The sequence below is a fragment of the Ruditapes philippinarum genome, unplaced genomic scaffold (assembly GCF_026571515.1).
Source record: "Ruditapes philippinarum isolate M1 unplaced genomic scaffold, ASM2657151v2 ctg2300_1_1_1_1, whole genome shotgun sequence".
In the NCBI taxonomy this organism is placed as follows: Eukaryota; Metazoa; Mollusca; class Bivalvia; order Venerida; family Veneridae; genus Ruditapes; species Ruditapes philippinarum.
The window spans coordinates 58919-83069 of record NW_026865277.1 but is presented as its reverse complement, the minus strand read 5'-3'; the positions used below and the strand labels follow the sequence as shown (position 1 = coordinate 83069).

At 33.2% G+C, this 24151-nt stretch overlaps 1 pseudogene; it reads left to right on the top strand.

Annotated features, from left to right (window-relative positions):
* Nucleotides 1–20217: 20217 nt before the first annotated feature.
* On the top strand, nt 20218–22983 carry LOC132728486 (uncharacterized; annotated as a pseudogene).
* Nucleotides 22984–24151: the final 1168 nt, after the last annotated feature.

Below are 24151 nucleotides of genomic sequence, written 5' to 3'. Positions count from 1 at the left end.
AACTGGGCATTTGAGAAAACAGCAATATAACAAATGATTACAAAACAAAGTGATACATAATTGAAATGGCAATGTCATGAACATAATTATGTACATTTTGTGTTGACCCCCATATTGGAAATTCCCGGTGATGCTGTGACGTCACTCAAAAAACAATAGTTGAACGTGTGATTTAAGACGCTGACAGGTGCTCGCAGTAAAAATTTCGTCATTGCGTAGTAGACACCAATATGGAGGCTGTTTACACGATGTGGCGGCTGTAAAAAGTCTCCCCGTACAATTAATCAATGATGTTATATTTTCGATCCTTGAAGATCGTTCAGCACGACATTATTGTTGTGCTTGTGGTATTTTTAGTTTCAACTTTTCGGCATTTTCTAGTTGGGTGGTTCCAATATTCCTACTTGAATAATGTTGAATCACCCTTAGGATATGTTGCCTGCTTTTTAAATTTGTCTTTTGACGTCTTATCTGTGACACGCAGGCTTCATAACCTCTGATCCCCTTTATAAATGCCATTTTATTTAGTTCCGCCCATTGTTTTCTCGTTTAGGGCACACGCTTTTTATTACTTGGGGACCATACGCCGCTTTTCATGGAATGGCACGGAAGTGTCACATTGAAGGTTCCATGATAACCGCCGTATGAACACATCTGCGGATGTTTCTAAATTCAAAATTTTACTATTTCACGTTTAAATGTTGAATTCTGCTTAAGCCGGTGCTAGGGGGCGTGGACGGTAACTTGCACTTTCCAGTACCGTCCATGAACAGGCTCAATCAAACCGAGCCTGCAACATTTTCTCAATTTTGCCGTGTTGCGCCGTATGAACACATCTGCGGATGTTTCTAAATTCAAAATTTTACTATTTCACGTTTAAATGTTGAATTCTGCTTAAGCCGGTGCTAGGGGGCGTGGACGGTAACTTGCACTTTCCAGTACCGTCCATGAACAGGCTCAATCAAACCGAGCCTGCAACATTTTCAATTTTGCCGTGTTGGGCTTTCTTTAGGGATTCTGTATTTATCTATTTAATGATCACATCCGTGTTATTTGTGCCGTGTGGCGGCTGTAAAAAGTCTCCCCGTACATTTAATCAATGATGTTATATTTTCGATCCTTAAAGATCGTTCAGCACGACATTATTGTTGTGCTTGTGGTATTTTTAGTTTCAACTTTTTGGCATTTTCTAGTTGGGTGGTTCCAATATTCCTACTTGAATAATGTTGAATCACCCTTAGGATATGTTGCCTGCTTTTTAAATTTGTCTTTTGACGTCTTATCTGTGATACGCAGGCTTCATAACCTCTGATCCCCTTTCAAAATTCCATTTTATTTAGTTCCGCCCATTGTTTTCTCGTTTAGGGCACACGCTTTTTATTACTTGGGGACCATACGCCGCTTTTCATGGAATGGCACGGAAGTGTCACATTGAAGGTTCCATGATAACCGCCGTATGAACACATCTGCGGATGTTTCTAAATTCAAAATTTTACTATTTCACGTTTAAATGTTGAATTCTGCTTAAGCCGGTGCTAGGGGGCGTGGACGGTAACTTGCACTTTCCAGTACCGTCCATGAACAGGCTCAATCAAACCGAGCCTGCAACATTTTCAATTTTGCCGTGTTGGGCTTTCTTTAGGGATTCTGTATTTATCTATTTAATGATCACATCCGTGTTATTTGTGCCGTGTGGCGGCTGTAAAAAGTCTCCCCGTACATTTAATCAATGATGTTATATTTTCGATCCTTAAAGATCGTTCAGCACGACATTATTGTTGTGCTTGTGGTATTTTTAGTTTCAACTTTTCGGCATTTTCTAGTTGGGTGGTTCCAATATTCCTACTTGAATAATGTTGAATCACCCTTAGGATATGTTGCCTGCTTTTTAAATTTGTCTTTTGACGTCTTATCTGTGATACGCAGGCTTCATAACCTCTGATCCCCTTTCAAAATTCCATTTTATTTAGTTCCGCCCATTGTTTTCTCGTTTAGGGCACACGCTTTTTATTACTTGGGGACCATACGCCGCTTTTCATGGAATGGCACGGAAGTGTCACATTGAAGGTTCCATGATAACCGCCGTATGAACACATCTGCGGATGTTTCTAAATTCAAAATTTTACTATTTCACGTTTAAATGTTGAATTCTGCTTAAGCCGGTGCTAGGGGGCGTGGACGGTAACTTGCACTTTCCAGTACCGTCCATGAACAGGCTCAATCAAACCGAGCCTGCAACATTTTCAATTTTGCCGTGTTGGGCTTTCTTTAGGGATTCTGTATTTATCTATTTAGAGCTATAATATTTGTTCAATAATATCATCTATAAGTACTCTACCAAAGTTGTTCAAATTTTGCCTCTAGTGTCAAAATTAGCCACACCCCGGGGGCCATAGGTTTTCCTTATATGTATATAGTAAAAACTTAAAAAATCATCTTCTCTATATTTACAAAGGCTAGAGTTAAGATATTTTGCATGAAACATTGTGTAGTGAACCTCTAGCAAGATTGTACAAATAATAGCCCTGGGGTAAAAATTGGCCCCACCCCCAGGGGTCATTGATTTTCACTATGTACATATAGTAAGAAATTCTCTTGTCTGAAGGTACAAGGCTTAGAGCTTTGATATTTGGTATATAATATCATCTATGGGCCCTCTATTAAAGTTGTTTTTAATTATGCCCCTAGTGTAAAAATTGCCCTCTGAGGCTCTTGAAAAATCTACATCTCTGTATTGACAAAGGCTAGAGGTTATAAATATATTGCATGAGTTTTTGCCAAGTGAACCTCTACCAAGATTGTTCAAATTATAGCCCTTGGGTCAAAATTGGTTCCGCCCCAGGGGTCATTGATTTTCATTATGTACATATAGTGAAAAAATAAAAAATATTTTTGTCTGAAGGTAAAAGGCATAGAGCTTTGATGTTTGATATATAATATCATTTATAGGTCCTCTACCAAAGTTGTTCAAATTTTTCCCCTTGTGTCAAAATTCGCCCTGCCCGGGGGCAGTGATTCTCATTATATACACGTAGTAAAAACAGAAAACAAAACAAATGTTTTCTGAATGGGAGAAAGATATTTGACTTGAAATGTTGTTTTGAATTAAACCCTTGGGTCAAAAGTTTGCCTTGCCCAAGGGGACAGTGACCTACTTTCTTGTCCTTTGATGTACAGCAATGAAATTTTGACCATGTGCAAAGTTTTAGTTTTGATATCATGTGACCTAGATTTTGATGATGTGACCTACTTTCTTGTCATTTGATGTACAGCTATGAAATTTGAACCAAGCGGTGACATAGCATTTTTCTCAAATGCAATCTTGTTTTAATTTGTCTCATGGTTAACTTTATTGTACATGTAATTCATGTAATTCAAAGTGCTAATTGATACTGAAGCTGAGCAAAGATTTTTTTGTGACAGTATTCTTATGTTTATTACTTTTCTCTAAATGAAGTAAACAATGTCAAGTCATTAAAAAACAAAAATAATGATCAACAAGGCAAAGGCAACGTTCACAGGACGCGGACCCCGACACACTCAAAAAACCTGGAGCCGACATAAGGGTGAAAGGAGTGGGACATGTAATGTGAAATAGTATAAACTAAAACGGGCCCATACGGGAATTAAAGGTATAAGGGGTGAAAAGGTGGGGGGTTAAAATGGGTGGGGGGCGAAATGAGAAAATATCTACCGTCAACGACAATCCAACAAGACAGACATCACAATACATGTAAACATCCAAAACAAGTAACAATACAGACATGAAAAACACGTGAAGGAACACAGAGGGGTACGTGCCGCCTTGGAACGGTCAGTGGTAGTTTAACCACTGGGGAGTAATGAGAAATAACAACTGTTTGTCTTTCTTTTGACCGTTATAAACAGAAATGTAAACTTTGGAATTGTAGTACTTATCTCCCTTTTACTTTGGCATTGTATACACTAATACAGCCAAGCTGTTTACTATCTTTAAATCTGAAAATTTTATTTGGAATTATCTATATTTCAATAAAACCAACAGCAAATATGACAATTGGGAAAATTCTAAAGGTGCAGGGGACATATTCTAACTTGGGGCCCCGGTGAAATTTATAAATAATACAGACATGGTGTTTTGAAGGTGTTGAAAATTGTTTATATTTCTTTGTCAATGTAGGCCCCTAATTCTTATGTCCACTATCGGTTTTGTTGGGTGTCTTCTGGGTGCCCTACTTGGGTGTGTCGGAGTCTAAGTCCTGTGAACGTTGCCTTTACCATGTTGATCTTTATTCTTGTTTTTTTGTGATATGAATATTAATAATAGTTTTATAATTATATACATGTAATAATATTAGTAATATTCTTTTTTATGAAATGAATGAGTATTTCAATATATTTACATTAAGATACTGCACAACATGTTCATTTTTTCAACAACTTTGCTTTTTATATTAATATGTTTAAGTAAACATTAACATTTTAAACGGCACATTTAGAAAACAAGAAGTATCTTTAAAAAGATACTCGGCCGAAGTCAAACATGTTAACTTGCATAGGATAAGCTACTATAGTCTGTCCCATCAACTTTGAACATTCCATTTTTTATTTAATATAATAGTAAAATCATTTAGATTAATGTCATGTTAACCATGACGTCAATATCTCTAGGCATGTTTTTCATTTTTTTTCATATAGTCAGTAATATGGTCAAAATGTTAAACTTATATTTTTTCCCATTGACTTACGTTGTAACCTGACGTGACGTCCATTTCAAAATGGCGGCGCCCATATAGACGTCATTTAGGGTTCGTCTCACAATTAGCGTGAAAAGTACTTGGTAATTATAAAAATTGATTATTCCTATTTACTTACTGATCAATAGCTAAATGTTATGATTAAAATGAAATATGAGAACAAATTTGGTGTCAAAAAGGCAATTTTACTAGCAAACGATTATTTAAAATAAAAATCAAAATCACTTGAAGTGAAAATATCAGTAACCGCTAATTATTAATTCTTACACACAAAGGTTTAATTATAATAACCATGGTATACTGTCGTATTATATATTTTTAAAAAAGAAGATCGATGAAGTGATTTAATTATATAGCTTTTCAATCAAGCGCGAATCGTGAATACCGCAACACGTCGTATGGGAGCGGAACACTAGCTAGAAGACTATAAGAATGGTTCTTCGCTAATTAATGTTTAATTTACATAATTCTGTAGTTGTCTGAATTCTGTCTATTAGTATGTATTACGTCTATTCAAAATAATTAAATTGACCAGGTTCGATGGGATACAAAAATATGTTACCCTTCTTATTTCGGGTGCGATGTTCGTGCGCTAAAACTTTCCGTAGGTTTCAACTTTCACAAGAAATCGCCAACAAATACTACATTATCATGCAAATTATGACAAGAAAATATATATAAAGGAAAACTAATTCACTATACTTTCACCATTGGTTTGCTTGTTACCACAGTGTCTACTTTAACTAACTCCCTTGCTAACGAGAGAACACAGACTTGCTTTCGAGGAAAATGTAAATTATAAGAATATAATATCATGCTTTCTAGTTAAAGCAATCAAACATAGGCCTATACACTTTTTTAAATAAGCTCGTAAATACAGCTTTAACTTTCCGTCTCACAATTCAACAAATGTCCAGAAATAACGGGAGTGATTTGATATTATTAAGAATAAGTTTGAATTGGAGCGTTCAATAACCGATAATAAGTGTGTGTTTTTTGTAGATATAGATCTAGTTATTATGTTAATATGAAGGGGAGATCGAGTCAAAGAGAAACACGGAGTGACGTTCTCAATAATTTTAGCCTTCCTAAAATTTGAAAATATTCAGTGAATAAACAATAGATCTATCATATTTTTCGCGGGAGAAAAAATACCGTGTATTGTATATTTTGTAGCTAAAAGAGAAGGATTTACAGAAGTCTTGAATAACGAGATAATATGTAGAAAAATATGAAAAATATATAAAATAGTTTAAAAACATAAAATCAAAACGAATGTTATATGTAATTGATGAAAGAACTATTTTACTGTTGTAGATTCATGTCATTAATTGTGTTTAAAATTATTAAAATGTTATTAAAGCTTTTATTATTAATAGAGTCTATATGAATTAAAGGTGTAATTTTTACAGTTAAGTTGCAAAATCTGGGTAGATACAAAAATTATTTTAAATGCCATCAAGACAAATTTATCTCAACGCTTAAAATTATCTGTTTGAGGTTACATATGCCCCGACCGCCCTCTGTCAATGCCGCAACTGGAATCGTCCATAAAAAAAGCGCGAGGCATGTTTGTTACGTCATATATTTCGTAAATTGTTGTTGACGTAATAAAGTTTTTTTCGTCAGGAATCCATAAGCATTGTGATGTTGACAAATAAAATTGATGGGCCGTTCTTGAATTATGGAATTGGAACATACTGAATTATGATGTGTTTCATTTACATATTTTATTTGCTAACCCAGATAACTCCACAAATTGAACAAAGTTTTAATAATGAGACGGATTAACAGTTTAAAAAATCTGGATCATCAAAAGTGTAGGAGTCATGTCATTTTGATTATTTGAAGTAAAAAAAAATGGGATCTACGGAACTTGATAGAAACTGGCAATGAAGGAATCTTCAGAATGCGAATTTGTTGTGACGTTTTTAAAGATCTATTTCGAAATTCATAGGGATTCTATTCAGCTTAAAAGTAAGTGCAATTTCTAGATCTACTCCATGTAAATGACTCGGTGTTCTTGTTGCTTATTTTTCATTTTTTAAAGTTTTTCATCATGCATTGCAACTAAACTGTTACACCTTGTAGATCCAGCTTTGTAAAATAATCATGAAACGACCCCGAGAACCTCGTGTATATTTTAGAAACATGATACGTGCTTTCTCCCGTTTATCTTCAAATGAAGAGTACTTCGGCAATGGCTACGGAAAATAAACAACAGAGATTTACCATTGAGAAATCAAAATTTGCTTTCATAAGAAAAGTAGACACTTTTGAGTAAAATCCTGAAAAATCTCGAGGGTGACTTTTTTTTAGTTTACAAAAATAGTTAAATTTTTATTCAACCTTGTTTTGTCAATTCACACCAGGCAAAAGTTCATTTCCATTTTTAATGGGACAGACTATACTAGCCATGATAACCGCAAACAGAACTCAATATTTTTATTTCAATTCATTTTACCCGCAATGTTTTTCCCCATTAATTGTCATCTTAGATTTAAACAATATTACTTACATTATTTGATTTTAATCAAAATGGAATTGGATCTGAATAGGAATTTATAATAAATCAAAGATTTAGAAGATACTGTACACTAATTCCACGGAGAATTTTGCAACTGTAAATTACTCGAAAGTTCGTTTCAATCGTCTTATGCCCGGTTCGAGAAGAGAATATAATTATTAGAATAGCTTAGAAGAGAAACCCAATCGAACGTAAAAGTATCAAAAAGGCGATCTGTCATATCTTTTTCCAACACTTCTTGCCATCGCGAAATCGAACAGACCTCTACCTATAACGGAAGTTCTATTAAAGTATCAGTCGAACAGGATATTAGTGTTAAAATGATCAATGAAAATTCTGCCTATATTCATTTCTTTACTGTTAATTTTAGCGGAAGTCAAGGTGAAATTAGACGGCCTTCGGCCGAAAAACAAGACTAACGGTCAGCAAGGCAAAGGCAACGTTCACAGAACGTTTAACAACAACTTTTAAACACAACCGGACAACACCGCACCTGATTTTAAATAATCTGCCGTAATAAAACTGTATAAATTCTTAATGAATAGGATTTTTTTTATTTTCGCCCCTCTCGTTCCCCGTACTTTAAGTACCCTTCCCTTTTTACTTTGTGGGCCTATTAATCAATCAATTGGATTTGATTTCCTTATCGGTTACTATTATTTCCTTTCATTTATTATTTAGTGATTATCCTGTTCGTGATCTGCCTTGTCCTGGTTTTGTTTCGGGTCCTTCTGGCTACTGGTCCGTGTTGCTAGGTTGTTTGGGCTTGCGTTCGTTGAACGTCGCCTTTCCTTGTTGATATTGTTTTCCATATTTTACTCTTAAATCTAAAAAAAAAATCTGAAAGGCAGTAACGTTGTTTTGTTTTAAGTTACGATTACTAGACTTCAGCCGGACACATATTTTGCAAACGAATTTCTATTTATTTCGAATATTCAACGTCGATTTAAACATATTTTATTATGATTTAGTAGTTTTGTAACCACTAAATAATGTTCGGGAAATGAGAACAAGACCTGATACAAATTTATCGCGTTCTTGAACGGATAAACCCTTGTTAAATTTTGTTTTACAAACATATTAATATGGCGTTGCTGTTAAAATATTTATTACGTTTCCTGTTTTATTATGTAGTATAAGCATTACGTATTTCTATGTATTAAATACATGTAATATAGCATCGCCATGAAGTAATTCTCGTCTTGATTTTGCAAATAACATAAAGGTCAAAAGCTCTCGTAAAACATCATACAGGATTAATTTTCATTAATTTCAATGTGATAAAAAGATGTCACTTTGGCTGTTATTAAAGATTTTTTAAATCTCCAATAAAATGTTGCAAAGCCTGCAAGACTTGAGTCTACTATATAACACTTTGTTGAAATGTTTTTTTTATTCTACAGCTTATAATAACTTTTATGAGGTCGTATATATCTTATTTATAATGTTTTTTTATGATGTTACTAATTTATCTTACATACATTTTAATAAATGTATAAATATTGTGTAAAGAATATGAATCATTCAAAGAAAGACAAAAACAGCTAAAGAACTGCAGTTTAACTTACTTACTCCAATTACATTTCTTTTAAGTTAACTTCTATATTTTTTAATGAAAACTTGAATCAGTTACTACAGACAACTAATTTTACATCACATTTTCAGCTACAATGAACTTGATTAAAACTTGTAAAAATGTAAAATCGATAAAAATCAACTTCAATTCATTTAGAACGTAATTCTGATAAATAATACATTGCCTGAAGTAAAATCATTTTCCTATAACCAGATTGCATATATGTTGGACGAATGTTCTTCGTTCACTTCAAATACAGCTACGCTACCGTCAGATTTATTGAGATCAGCAACCAAGTCCTATGTACAAGTGATATCCCTTAGCCATTTGCAGCACCTTTGCCATGCTCTGCTCCACAAGTTCCTTAAAAACCTGTTACATATATCCTAGTTGAAAAAAAATAAATTGTATCTGTTCCGTAAGTGTGTTGCAGGCCCATCAAATAGAAAATGAATTATGTTCAATAGTGGATTTGTCGAATGAATCCACACAAATTCTAATTTTACTAAAATCAATGTTTTTATTTTCCAAATCAGTAATTATAGCTAAATATTTATGGGGAATATTATAAAAGTGTCGGCAGAGTCTTGACATACCGGTTCAGGGCAATTAAATGTATTTAGAGGTTTCATGTGTCCTCTTTATCCAGCATGACCTAGAAGCAAAATCGTGTCCAGCCCATAACTTGGTTATTTGAAGTCGGATTTTACAACTATTTCACAGAAATGATCACCATATTGAGACGACGTGTCACACGCAACATTTGGATCGCTACCTTGAAGGTCAAGGTAATGAAGCAGGGCCAAAAAACCCTTCTTTGTAGAGGCCGAATATAGGCTGTTTCCCCAACCAAAATAGCCTTTTTTTTCCCCAGGTTGGTCCTAAAAATTCCCAAGTCTTTTGAAATTTCCCATAGAATTTAGAACAAAATAAAATGATGGTGTTGAATATAGGTCTTTTATAGCCTTATTAGTATTTCCTAGTGCTTTTTGCTTTTCTATTTTGAAGAACTTGTTAAAAGTTTGTGTAAAAATTTCAGACCCCTTTTCCCAAAGTATGCCAAAATCACGCATATTTTCCCCAAGAAAAAGGCTGAGGCCCCTTCCCCAAAAATGGTGTTTTGGCCCTGTGAAGCAAAATTGTGTCCGGCCCATAACTTCGTTATTTGAAGTCGGATTTTACAACTTTTTCACAGAAATGATCACCATATTAAGACGACGTGTCACGCGCAACATTTGGGTCGCTACCTTGAAGGTCAAGGTAATGAAGCAAAATTGTGTCCGGCCCATAACTTCGTTATTTGAAGTCGGATTTTACAACTATTTCACAGAAATGATCACCATATTGAGACGACGTGTCGCGCGCAAGTCGGTAGATAGATCTAATTGAGTAGAAGTGCACTCTGCATTGCCTAAGTTTGGAATTTTTACACTTTGAACTTTCTCTGGTACATAACTCTGAAATTACAAAAGATATACTCTTCTGTGCCCAAATCCTAGTCGGGGAGCATCACCCGGTTCAATCGACTCTTGTTAAAGATAGATATAGAATACCATTTTTACAAGTAAAATAAATTGGCATTTAAAAATTATCTAATCTATGCCTCTATTAAAACTGTTTAAGTCTATATCACCTTCTCCACTTGATATATTGCAAAACAAATATGACACCGCATACTTCCAGTTATCGTTATATTTTTCTTATAGAATGAAGTCATAAAGGATGATAATTTCTATATCCTAAGATATAGGAATATACATGCGAATGTATAACGGAAACAATATTAACCTTGCTGTACTGAATCAAGAGTTTCCTATTTTCATTACCAAGTGTTTTCATTCAATCTTACCATTTGACTGTGTAATATATTTTCGAAAATTGATACTGTGTGATACAAAAAATATGTTCTATTACTTTATTGTTGGGGTTCCAAATGCAAAGGGATATTAATGAAAACACAATTCCGATCGAAGAAAATAACAACTCCGGATACGCTATGATCAAGTCGCTTGTATAAAAAAATGTTAACATAGTCAGAAACTTCTTTGTTGGTTTTCATTCCTACGATACAAAATACAAATTATTTCACAATGAAAAATTTCAATTATATTAGCTTTATCCGTTGTTTTGTCTTAATCGAAATTGTGGCCGCTTCAAGCTCATTCAGATATGTGGGTAGATTCACGTACTATTCAAGTCATGTGAGTTAGTGTTGTTACAATACACATTTCATCTAAATAACCCTTTGTAAATAAACAACACCTGGTATCAATTTTCTTTGATCTTGAGAAGGCTTACGATACTACTTGGAAATATGGTATCCTAAAAGATCTAAAGGATGCTGGACTTAAAGGCAGACTTCCTCTTTTCATTTCTGGATTTTTAAACGATAGGCACTTTAAAGTAAGACTTGGCTCAACTTTTTCCGAGGATCACCAACAAGAACAAGGTGTTCCTCAAGGAAGCATACTTTCTGTTACACTTTTTGGCCTTAAAATAAACAATATTGCTAGCGCTCTTACACCAGGCATAGATTGTTCTCTATATGTAGATGATTTTCTTATCTGCTATCGATCGAAAAGTATGAGAACAATTGAAAGGCAACTTCAACAAAACTTAGATAAAATGTACAAGTGGGCAATAGAAAATGGTTTTAAATTTTCAAAGTAAAAAACTCAATGTGTTCATTTTTGTCGATTGTGGAAACACCATAATGACCCTGAACTTTACATATCTGGTTCTAAAATTCCAGTAGTTGATGAAGCAAAGTTTTTAGGAATTATATTTGACAAAAATCTTTCTTTTATACCACATATTAAACATTTAAAAACTAAATGCCTTAAAGCTTTAAATTTAGTTAAGGTTTTATCAAGTACAAATTGGGGATCAAATTCTTCCACATTACTGAAATTATACAGAAGTCTTATCCGATCAAAATTAGATTATGGTTCTGTTGTATATGGGTCTGCAAGAAAATCATATCTTCAAATGCTAGATACCATACAGCACCAGGGTTTACGCTTAGCTTTAGGTGCATTTCGCACCTCACCTGTAGAAAGTCTATATGCGGAAGCTGGGGAACCATCGCTTCAACTTCGTCGAAAAAAGCTATCACTTCAATATGCAACTAGAATTTAATCAAATAGCAAAAATCCAGCCAAAAATATTATTTTCAAACCAAATTATATTGAAAAAATTGTTAACAAACCAAAGGAAATTAAACCATTAGGCCTTCGTTTAAAAGATGATTTAGATAAACTTAAAATTAATCCTGTCAGTATCCTTCAAAATGACGATGAGGATGTTCCACCTTGGACTTATAATTCCCCTGAAATAAATATTTACCTTTCAAATATAAAAAAGACATCAAATTCACATGAACATTTCAAAGAGAAGTTTCTAGCAATTAAGGAAGAACATGAAAATTTTATACATGTTTATACGGACGGTTCAAAGGAAGGTTGCAAAGTAGGTGCGGCTGTGTATGAAAATGATTTTACATCTAGTATGAGGTTACCAGATAATGCATCAATTTTTACTGCTGAAGCAAAAGCTATAGATTTAGCATTGTCATACATAGAACAGCATACCCATGATAAATTTGTGATATTTTCTGACTCGCTTTCTGTTTTAATATCCATTAAAAGTAAAAAATCTGACAATATCCTGATAAAGAAACTTCTTTTGCGATTTCATGATATACTTAAAATAAAATCTGTTAAATTATATTGGATTCCAAGTCATGTAGGTATACGAGGAAATGAAAAAGTAGATACTTTAGCTAAACAAGCTTTAAATTTTCAAAAAACTGACTAATTGTTACCTGCTTGTTATTTTAGAACGGCTATAAATAAACTCGTTTCATCTGAATGGAAAGCAAATTGGGACAATGCCGTCTTTAATAAACTTCATCATATAAACCCATCTCTTGATGTGTCACCATCTCTGTCTTTGTCAAACCGCCATGATCAAACAGTTCTTCTTCGATGCCGAATTGGACACACTAAAGTTACCCATTCTTATCTCCTCACGAATGACAATGCTCCTTTCTGTGTAGGATGTAATGAAAATTTTACTGTCAAGCATTTTCTTCTGGAATGTCATGATTTTTCACAGGCCCGTAACAGATTTTATAATGTAAACTCACTCAAAGAACTCTTTAATACAATTCCATCAAAAAACATCATCGATTATTTGAAAGAGATAAACTTGTATTCAAAGATCTGATGGGCTCTTTTTTATTTTTATTTACAACGTTTTACATAATAGTTTAAGCCTATTTTAGCATTCGGCACGATATGGCCATTTATGTGTTGACGTGCCGTAAAATCCAAACAAACAAACAATCATCTAAATAACCATGCTTAAATTATTTCATACTGTCCTTGCAAGCGCGCTTTTTTAGCTCACCTGTCACACAGTGACAGGGTGAGCTTTTGTGATCGCTTTTCGTCCGTCGTCCGTCCGTAAACTTTTACTTTAAATGACATCTCTTCATAAACCACTAGGCCAATTTCATCCAAACTTCACAGGAATGTTCCTTTGGTGGTCACCTTTAAAAATTGTTCAAAGAATTTAATTCCATGCAGAACTTTGGTTGTCATGGCAACCGAAAGAAAAAACTTTAAATATCTTCTTTTAAAAAACCCTAAGAGCTAGAGCTTAGATATTTGGCATGAAACATCTTCTAGTGAGTGTCTACCAAGTTTGTTCAAATAAAAGCCCTGGGGTCAAAATCCCCGCCCCAGGGGGTCATTGATTTTCCCTATATGCATAGAGTAAAAACTTATAAAATCTTCTTTTAAAGAACCCAAAGAGCTAGAGTTAAGATATTTAGCATGAAACATGTTCTAATGAGTGTCTACCAAGTTTGTTTAAATAAAAGCCCTGGGGTCAAAATTGGCCCCGCCCCAGGGGTCATTGATTTTCCCTATATGCATTTAGTAAAAACTTTAAAAAAATCTTCTTTTAAAGAGCTAGAGCTAAGATATTTAGCATCAAACATGTTCTAATAGGTGTCTACCAAGTTTGTTCAAATAAAAGCCCTGGGGTCAAAATTGGCCCCGCCCGGGGGTCATTGATTTTCCTTATATGTGTATAGCAAAAACTTAAAAAATCTTTTTTGAAAAAACCCAAATAGCTAGAGTTAAGATATTAAGCATGAAACATCTTCTAGTGAGTGTCCACAAAGTTTGTTCAAATAAAAGCCCTGGGGTCAAAATTGGCGCCGCCCCGGGGGTCATTGATTTTCCTTATATGTGTATAGCAAAAACTTAAAATCTTCTTTGAAAAAACCCAAATAGCTAGAGTTGAGATATTAAGCATGAAACATCTTCTAGTAAGTGTTTACAAAGTTTGTTCAAATAAAAGCCCTGGGGTCAAAACTGGCCCCGCCCCAGGGGTGTCATTGTTTTTAACTATATGTGTTTAGTAAAAACTTAAAAAATCTTCTTTTAAAAAGCCCAATGAGCTAGAGCTTGAAGTTTAGCATGAAACATCTTGTGTGTGTGGGGGGGGGTGGGGGGCTTTATACAGGTGAGCGACCTCAGGGCCATCATGGCCCTCTTGTTCATTTAGATAGCTTCTACATATCAGTATTCTTTTTAAAGTAAATGTATTTATTTAATATTTTACGAATATTTATTTTACTGTTCTTATAAGCACATCTTTCAATTAGTATTAAATTGGTGATCATGAGTTACTGAGATTCGTCGCTTAAAGCTTTTTAATTTAATAAAACTGATAGTTTAAGGTGGCTTATCACAAATAAACATACAAACAGAAATTAAGACGTGTTTAAAAATTAAATTTAAATTTTATTGCATTTGTTTGGCAAACCATTGCCACTGGCAATACATACAAAACATAATTATATAAACCACTTGAAATATCACATACAGACAAAATAAATATCCAATCTTCACACAAATCTACAATTCTTGAATTACTTCTTATTTACTAGATCATAATGCTAATGCTTTATCTGGAAATTTACATAATTGTAATATTCAACTTTTATTTCCTGATGACATAATGTAATAAACCTTTATGGAAGTTTAACGTTTGAAAAGATGTGAAAGATTTCTTAATAATGGTTGTTATATCCTATGACCTGTATTATACTGGTATTCAATTGTTGTATTGAATAACCGATGACTCTGTGTTATTGATTAACAACAATTAAAATATTTGTCTAATAATGTTTAAAACAGGTACTGAGTAATTATTGTCTTAAATGATATAAATGAGCAATGAATTTTGATTATAAAATCACTTTTTAGCTCACCTGAGCATGCTCAGTGTGAGCTTTTAGGATCGATGATTGTCTGTCGTCCGTCGTCCATTCACATTTAGTTGTTAACACTCTAGCGGTCGCATTTTTGCCTCAATCATCATCAAACTTGGTCAGGATGCTTATCTAGTTGATAGCTCGGATGAGTTCGAACATTGGTCATCTCGGATGAAAAACTAGGTCCTAAGAGCTAAAAATAGAAAAACCTTGTTAACACTCTAGAGGTCACCTTTTTGCCTCAATCATCATCAAACTTGGTCAGGATGTTTGTCTAGGTGATAGCTCGGATGAGTTCGAACATAGGTCATCTCGGATGAAAAAGTAGGTCACCGGAGCTAAAAATAGAAAAACCTTGTTAACACTCTAGCGGTCACATTTTTGCCTCAATCATCATCAAACTTGGTCAAGATGCTTGTCTAGGTGATAGCTTGGATGAGTTCGAACATGGGTCATCTCAGATGAAAAACTAGGTCACAGGAGCTAAAAATAGAAATATATTGTAAACGCTCTAGCGGTCACATTTTTGACACAAGTCTCATCAAACTTGATCAGGATGCTTGTCTAGGTACTTGCTCGGATGAGTTCGAACATAGGTCATCTGGGATGAAAAACTAGGTCACAGGAGCTAAAAATAGAAAAACCTTGTTAACACTCTAGTGGTCACAATTTTAACTCAATTGTCATCAAATTTGGTCAGGAAACTTGTCTAGGTCATTGCTGGGATTAAATTCGAACATGGGTCATCTCGGATGAAAACTAGGTCACAGGAGCTAAATAAAGAGAAATTTTGATAACACTTTAGTGACTTCTGTTTTGATCATTATATCCTGTAAATTGGTCTGAAAGTCTGTTTTGCTGGGATGATTTTTAAGTCAAGTTCAAACAGGGTCATCTGGGATGAAAACTAGGTCACACCGCCAAAAATATGGAAAAAACCTTGTTAACATTCTAGTGGTCACATTTTCGACTCAAATTATTATCAAAACTTGGTCAGATGCTTGTCTAAAATTGCTCGGATGAGTTTCGAAATCGCATGTGAAACTAGGTCACGGAGCTAAAACTAGAAAATCTTGTTAACACTCTAGTTGCTACTGTTTTGATCCAAGTATCCTGGAAATTGGTCTGAAAGTTTGTTTTGATGATTTCTAGGTCAAGTTTGAATATGGGTCACCTGGGTAAAAAACTAGGTCACACTGCTCAAATATGGATAATCCTTGTTAACACTGTAGTGGTCACATTTTTGACTCGCCTGTCATGAGACTTGGTCAGAATGCTTGTTTAGGTAATTCTCCGGATGAGTTTGATGGGTCAGGTGAGCGATCTAGGGCCATCATGGCCCTCTTGTTTATAGTACTTATACAAAAAAAATCAAAATCAAAATGTGCTTAGAAACAAAATCATTTTTAAAAATAAAAGTTGAAAAAAACGTCAAGTACTTTTAAATACGTAAACGAAATTCACCGCAAAATGTATTAAGAACTGTTCATACTCTATATCAAGACACTTTAATTCTCAAGAACAATATGTTTACGTATAATTGGAAACTGTCTTCAAGCAATAACTATTGTTAAACGAGACTGAGATGTCAACAAATTAATTAAAGTAATCAAAGAAAGAACAAGCAATGTTCTGTATTGCCTTGAGTGAAAATAATTACAAAGAAGTGTACAGGCAAATGGCAGTCACAATATAATATATTTTATCAGATAATATATAAGGATAATATATAAGGCAAAGTAGAATTTTTTAATGAATCATTTGTAATGGCTGTACAGGTAAAAATAAAATAGAAAAATAATCGTAATATAGATCACATGAAAATTATCAAGTGAACAATTTCTTAGGAAATTAAATGGGTACATCAAATTGGATGGTTGAACATGATATAGATTTTTAAAAATGTTTTAAATATTTCTAATTAACTGTTTTTAAGTGTTTGAGTACAACGTTTGCTTAATCAGATAAAGTATAACACGTTATTTGTGCTGTTCCTGAACAATTTGAACTCGACACTTACAACATACTGTTTCGTATTCATGAAGTGCCGTAAATTTTTAACTTCCTTAAAACCTTTGCCTTTGTTTGTAGCAAAATTATAATTTTTACAGTGCAATTAAAATGATTCTAATTTCATTTTTTAATATTCAGTATCAAGGAAAAACTGAAGTTGGTAAAAATAGAAAAGAATTAATTACATGAAAATGAGTTGCCGAATTTACGACGTGTATCTCATCTTAACTATAACGTATGGTTCAAACTATATAAGTGTCATGGGATATTATTTATTAAGAAGCATGGCATATTTGTTGTGTTTGTTATATTTTGGGTTATAATATTTATTCTATTATTCCTTATTGAATAATGCCTTATCACTCTAAGGATATGCTGCTTGCTTTAGTAAATTTGTGTTTTTCATTTTGTTCCTCATTAAAGGCACACGCATTTTTACTTGGGGACCATAGTTTATAATATGATAAGGGGACTTGTTTTGTTCTATTTGATGCTTATTAGCGAACATCATATTTATCCTTGCATTTGATATCTGCTTAATTTACAAACAAACTCAAACGACTGCAAAGAGTAATGCTGTATGTATTGATTTTTGTTTGCCATAAACAAACATCTGCATTTAAAGACAACTGGTTTTGACATTAAGTAGATAGCTTGTGAGTAGAACCAATAAGCGTTCCATTCACAAGGTTATTTATAGTCATTGATAATAGGAGGGCGAAATAAAGTTTAATTTAGTCATACGGTGATTCTACAATTGTTATTTTTAAGGATTTATTTATTTTAACATATTTTCCTTTGTAAAATCGTGAACAATTTATACCCATATTAAAAACCAGTTATTGGTCCTATTCACGGCAAAATATTTATTTATAACAATTGTTATTTTTTATTGCTAAATAATCAGTGGTGGAGTTGTTGTTGTTAAAGCTTTTACACTATGTATGGGAGCTGAATTAAATACGAAAATGTTGTAGCAAAGGAACACAATCACAAAATATTTGCATTTCACTTATTAATTTAGAAAATCATCGGGAAATATCTAGGCATTTCCATAACGGCTACTAAGATTGTACAATATACTCATATTCGTTAATAAGTAAGTTCTTATGTAACAATACTATATGATATACATTAGTTTATAATTTTAACCATTTTGATAACCAAAATATCCGTAAGTAAAGTAATGCTATATCTGAATGATAACAGTGCAATATTGTGTTTTCTTCACAACCAAATACTCATTTATCAAAAGAGTTTTACCTAAAATGTCTATGTAATTTGGGCGCCGTCATGACATTTTGTACCTTCGGACAAGTTTTTCAAACACCGGTTAAAAGTCCGCGAAATTGTTCGCAGTTTATGTCGGCCTTTCAAGCACCTTGTTGTCGCTAGATCATGAATTTTCACCATTTGTAGACGAAATTTAGACACAATGTCAGAGAAGAATGATTTTCAGGTATTTTTGTATCTTTTTATGTCTTTTTTTAAAAAAGAAATACAAAGTTTTAATGTGCAAAACTAGAATTTTTATTTTTTAGGAAGTTGCGTCTGCTGTCAAATTTGACAGATGATTAGAGCGCTTCATTTATCTCTGGTAAAATCATGTTTTTGACTTGTCAGTTTGCATCCTGCATGTAATATATAGAACATAGTATTTAAAGTGTAAGTTTTAGCTATGAATTTTATCGAATAATCCTGGTTTTCAGTGGTTAAACTTCTTAGCAACAGTATATACAAAAGGAATTGTCTCCCTTCATAACATAGTTACAGTGCAAGAGTAGTCGTCCATGATATCGATCGATTTACTGTAGTATAGAATAATAAACCTATGGCATGTACTTATGCCTCTGTGGTGTAATTGGTAGAGTGAAAAGCGGTCGGGCGGTCCGAGGTTCAAAACCTCGTGCTATCTTTTTTTTTTTTTTTTTATTAAATATATATATTTATATTCTGTGGTATATATATATATAAAACTATTTCATAGATGTTTTGTTGAGAAACAAAAAAGTGTTTTTTTATAGGTAAAATACATTACCTGATTTACTATCTTAACTGATTTATTATAACTGGGAAAAAATATATTGTATTTTATTTTGTCCCATATTTTAACTGGTATAACCTGAATCGATCATACAATATCTATAGATTATTAGAATTTATTTACTGACTTTATTTAAACGCAGGAATTAGATGAGTTATATGAGGAATTTGGCGTAGTTAATGAGACAGTAGAGAAGGCGCCACATGTAACAGAGGACGAATTATATGAAGAGTGGGGAAACGATGATGACGACAACAGGCAGAGTCAATCATAGGACGTGTCCACGAGTTTATCAACAATGCTGCAGAGGACATACCGGAAGGATCTGATGAGGAGAGGGGTGAGGGTGGTTCAGAATCAGAGTCAGATAATAATGATGTACAATGTAAGTGTAAAATTAATTGTTTGATGCAGTTTGATGCTGAAAATATTCAAAGCCACATATTATCGCTAAGGGAAATGGAAAAAGACCAAAAAGGAGATGTTTATTATGGGAAGTCTGTTGAAAATAGGTGCACAAGAAACCAGGAATGGTAAACGTAAAAGAATAAGATATAGATATACATTTGATGGCAAAACAGTGTGTAAATCTGTGTTCTGCCACATCAATGATATTGGGCAGAGAACAGTTAAGTCGTTATTGCAACATTTAAATACAAATGGACCGGTGCCGCGAGTACATGGAAATACCGGAAGAAAGCCACACCATGCAGTTAAATACGAGGATGTGCGTTTCTGTGTTGATTTCCTGTTATTATATGCAGAAATCAACGGGTTAACAATGCCAGCAGCACCACGCAGAGCAGACGAGGCTGCACCTATTCTGTTACCATGTAATACTACAAAAGTGGATTTACATTCAAAATACAACATGCATGTATAGAAGCCGGCGTAAGAGTTCTTGGAGTAACTACATTTAAATGTGTGTGGAAACAATGCGTTCCACACATTAAGATATTGACGGCAAAAGATGACGTTTGCCATAAGTGCTAGATGATAAGGAAAAGGGTGGCTGATGCTCTATATGGACAAACTAGAGGCAGCAAACGCTCTACGAGAACATATACAGGTAATATTTATTATATCATGTTACTGACTTTCGTCTGCAGATACGTTTTACTAAAATTTAAAATCCGCTCATCATATATTATGACTAGATTGTAACACAAGTTACGCTTGACTTAATCAAACCAAGTATGCAATATTCATCACATTCTGTTGTTATTAATGCTTTCAAGGAAAACCTTTTTCCAGATTTTTATTAGTAAGACCGATTTTTCCTTGCAAAGTTCTTGCGGTAATTATTTACTTTTGTAATGGAGCTATAAATTTGAAATTATTGACATATTACTTGAATTATTTTGCTATCAACATTTCAACATGTATTAAGATAATATTTACACTATTACTCGCATTGCAGGTTTATAGATTAACCTTTTAGATATTCTATAGTAAAATTAATTTTTATAGAGTTGGAGTGATTTGTTTTATTTTTTTTTTTATTAATTTTGTTTGCTTATTATTTACCCAAACTATGTAGGACGCACAGAGAGAGCGACAGGTCTACAGACAGACTATAGAAGAGGCTCGGGAGGAAATGAAGCACACATCAGTCACAGTCAATCGACCTGCCCAGCCATGCACTAGTGATTTGAAAAAAGTGCACTATACATTCGACTATTCTCAAAATGTGACAATACCACACCATAGTCAACAAATGGGCCCTTTGTATTTTGTGACTGGAAGGAAAATACAAATTTTTGGCGTCCGTGTTGATTCTGTGTCACAACAACATAATTACCTAATAGACGAGGATGAATCGATTGGTATGTTAAGAATAAATATATAAATAAATAAATAAATAAATAAATAAATAAATAAATAAATAAATAAATAAATGAATGAATGAATGAATGAATGAATGAATGAATGAATGAATGAATGAATGAATGAATGAATGAATGAATGAATAAATAAATTACATGTAATTAATAAATACATAAAAAATAACTAAATAAATTTTGCTTTTTTTTCAATAATATTGAAGATATTTTGCTTTTCAGAATTGTAAAATATTTATTTCATATAAAAAGATAATCGATAAAATATTCTAAATGTGTGCCGTCGAAATATTAAATATACTTAAAATTAATGTAAATTAACAGGTGTTGATGGTACAGGGACGCACGGGCCAAACTCAGTTATAAGTATGCTACACCACTGCCTCGAAAACCAGGGATTTGGAGAGAAAGCTTGCATCATGCACGCCGACAACTGTGGTTGTGAGTATTTTACCGTATATGTGTTTTCAATTAAACATGAGTATAGTATTGAACATTCACTTATATATTCAGAGGGCGACATTGTACAAAGCATCGATTTAATTTTTAAGTTTTAGTTCAAATGGTGAATATATTTTTATTACAGCGCAGAATAAAAATCGCTTTATGTTAGCGTATCTGGCATGGCGAATTCATATGGGGCTCCATGACGAGATAACACTCCTGATGGGAATTCCTGGTCACACAAAGTAATTAATGTTTTTAATATATGTTATATTTTATACTCTTATAATGCAAACTTATGTATTTTAGTTTATGACAGTCCTCTACATTACTTCTGGTCTGCACAAAACGAGCATTTGCTATTTTTATGTGCTTGCACACCAGCGGGCATGTTTTATACATGCCATAGAGACAATCTGGCCATTAGCTTAAAACTAAAACACTGTCGAACAAATCGATTATACTAGAACAAATCTACTTGCATTATTTTGTTCCTATAGAAATAAAGAAAGAAATCAACATAAACTATAAATAAGCAGTTTTTGATATAGTTTTATTCGATTTTAATATAATAGGTGTCTTGTGGACGGAGGATTTGGACATATCAAGAAGCTGTATAGGCGCACGGACTGCGACAGTTTTTCGCAGGTGGCATCTGTCGTGAGAAAGTCTGCTTCAAGCAATTTCCCGTGCTCTTCCGCAAGGAGGATGGATGTCAGAATTGGACTTGGTATTCTATTACAAATATTTGAATTTCTAAAATTTACACCCCATTTAAATAAGTTTGTACAATAAAACAACTAAACAAATTAATAGAGAGCTCAATTCGGCGCTCGGCATATATGCTGTCATATTACTTGTACGTGTATTAATAATTGCTTGTCATTGTAAATTATCAAGTAGTTTATGATTGACATAATATTAACTAGTCAACATATGTTACAGGTATGACTGGAAGACATTTTTGCCGCGCTTCTTTTTACCATTAAGGGGTATACAGCGGTATCACTATTTCCGTGTTACGAAGGATGCTGTATACGTGAAAGAGCGCTCAACTGACGTAGAGCAGCAGGTCACAATCCTAAAGAGAAATGCTACAGTACCAGAAGATATTCTCCCTGCAGTTTTGCTACCGGATGGACTTTCCGCGCAAGGCAGCAATACCTGTACAAAAATGTACGACCTTTTGTACGTCAGGCGTATCGTGATGTGACGTGCCCACCGTTACGGGAAGAATGACAATTTAGATTTACATGTACAAATGTATACATGCATTATCTTTGTCTGTATGTTTAGTCCTTAGATTTGTTATCAATAAACTACATATTTATTTGATATAAGAATGATCTATATATTTCAAGTTATAAAATTTTGTTAATCGTGAATTAACCAATATACTTGGTACATAAGTGCTGATCCGTTTATGTGATTTCTTCCGTTATCGTTTTATTTTTATGATTTTGAAGTTTGTAACTTCATAGGACTGTAAAATAAATTCATTTGGAGTTACTGTCTTTATTGATTCTTACAAAATCCATTCTTAAAACAAAGCAATTCGGCAATAAACCACGACGTTCTTTAAAACGTTCAACGTTTAAACAAACGTCGTCGTCGACGTCGGAGCAACACATTTGTCTATGTACATAAAAAGATATATCTTTGTCATTTTTCAAGTTATTTTCGTCAAATAAAAAGTAAAATCATCTGTAATAATTGGTTTCTATGAAAATTATGAAACCAAAAAATCGAAGAAAATTGCCCGAAGGGTCATTTTGTCATGACGGCGCCCATTTGATATGCATTAAAATTGTACGTAAACAGAATAGTGTTATGTTCCTGAACAAAAGATTCAGATGCTTATTTTAGTAGGTATGGTGATAATTTCATGCATATCCACTCGCTATTAATAAGATATACTGACAGATTTCTTTAATTTTAGATATTTTGGTATCATTTTACATGTAATCACTAAAGAAACAATAACTTAATACACACAAAGCAGATCTATTGCTTAATACATTTTAAATCAATACAAGAAAATCATAACAATTGTTTCAACTTTTTCATCACCGAACTACAGATAAGAAAGTATATCCAATACCGTTTATTTCGTAAGTGCTGAATGAGTATGCTAAATAATTAAACAAAAAGGATATAAGATAAATTAATTATATACACCGATTAAATTGCATTCTTAACCTACGCTATTTGGCAAAATCTGAAATTAAATGTACTATTCAAATGAAATATAAAATAGTAAATTTATTATTTCACAAATGTTTTTACATTAACAAACAAAATTTGTTTCTTTGAGTAATTGAATTTCATTATATTTTGAATGATAGTCCCTTAAGTGTAATAGATTTCGAGAAGAGATTAACTTATGTATGGTGATAAATCTCGTTGTAATTCTTACAATAATTAAGCCGATAAAGAACTAAGCAGATTGATCTTAGATCAATGTATGAATTTCTGCAATAATATAATTTAATAGAAGAAATTCAAGCGAAGATTAATAATTAAATATATAGTATGAAATTTTCCGTTCATGGATAAATACGCTTACTTTCCATATGCGCTTAAATTCAAACAATTCAAACTATTCTCGAGGTACTGGAGTACATCCGTTTGTCCAATAATATAGATAAGACATGCATTCATTATGCAATAATGCACATCTA